Source organism: Lipotes vexillifer, unplaced genomic scaffold (genome assembly GCF_000442215.2).
Source record: "Lipotes vexillifer unplaced genomic scaffold, Lipotes_vexillifer_v1.1 scaffold1798, whole genome shotgun sequence".
NCBI classification, from domain to species: Eukaryota; Metazoa; Chordata; class Mammalia; order Artiodactyla; family Lipotidae; genus Lipotes; species Lipotes vexillifer.
The window spans coordinates 389,226-389,991 of record NW_006789032.1 but is presented as its reverse complement, the minus strand read 5'-3'; positions in this window follow the sequence as shown (position 1 = coordinate 389,991).

Sequence of the window (766 nt, the reverse complement as noted above, 5' to 3'; positions counted from 1 at the left end):
GCGGTTCAGGGAACACACACCTATGGACCCACACCTGTCCACAGGACACACACCTGTGGACTGATAACCTGACTGTCATCTCTGAATTACCTGTGCTGCTGCGCAGATCACAGGGCATTTTCATGCATCCAAAGGTCCACGCAGGCATCCCTGTGAGGAAGGGACCCTCAGAGAGAAGCCTGAGGTCCTCAGGGACTCAGATGCCACACTGACAGGAGCAGCTAAGGCTGGGTGAGACCAAGGGGCATTTGTTGCCACACCGGCACCTGAGACTTCACCAAAGTGACCCACGTGCCACCTGGAAGCCACACCATCTCTCCAGTGTTTTTATTTCTCCTGTGGGGTCTCTACTGTCTATTTTATTTATAGCTTGCTAATCTCAAGACACTTCAGTTTCGGACAGTATCACTTATGAAACGTGACCACTTTGGTGCCAGAACTGGAATCCGTGTTCCAGACCAAACCCCAAAAGCTGCGTCGCCCTGCACAGTGCGGGGCTCGGGGCTGGCCGCCCTCACACGGGTAACCTGGGGCACAGGGACCACGCCAGAGACCCCACAGCGAGTGACGAAGGGTCTGTCCTGCCCAGTGGGCAGCCTGCCTGCTGCGGGACCCATTTCCAATCCCGCAGCCTCCGGGAAGGGCGGAGGTGGTCTCCAAGCTGCCAGGCAGGGAAACTGAGGCTTGCAGATTCCCGGAGTCCGGCCGTCGGGGAGCCACCATCCCGGGCCCCCGAGTCTCACTGTTGCGAGACAGCTCCCATGAC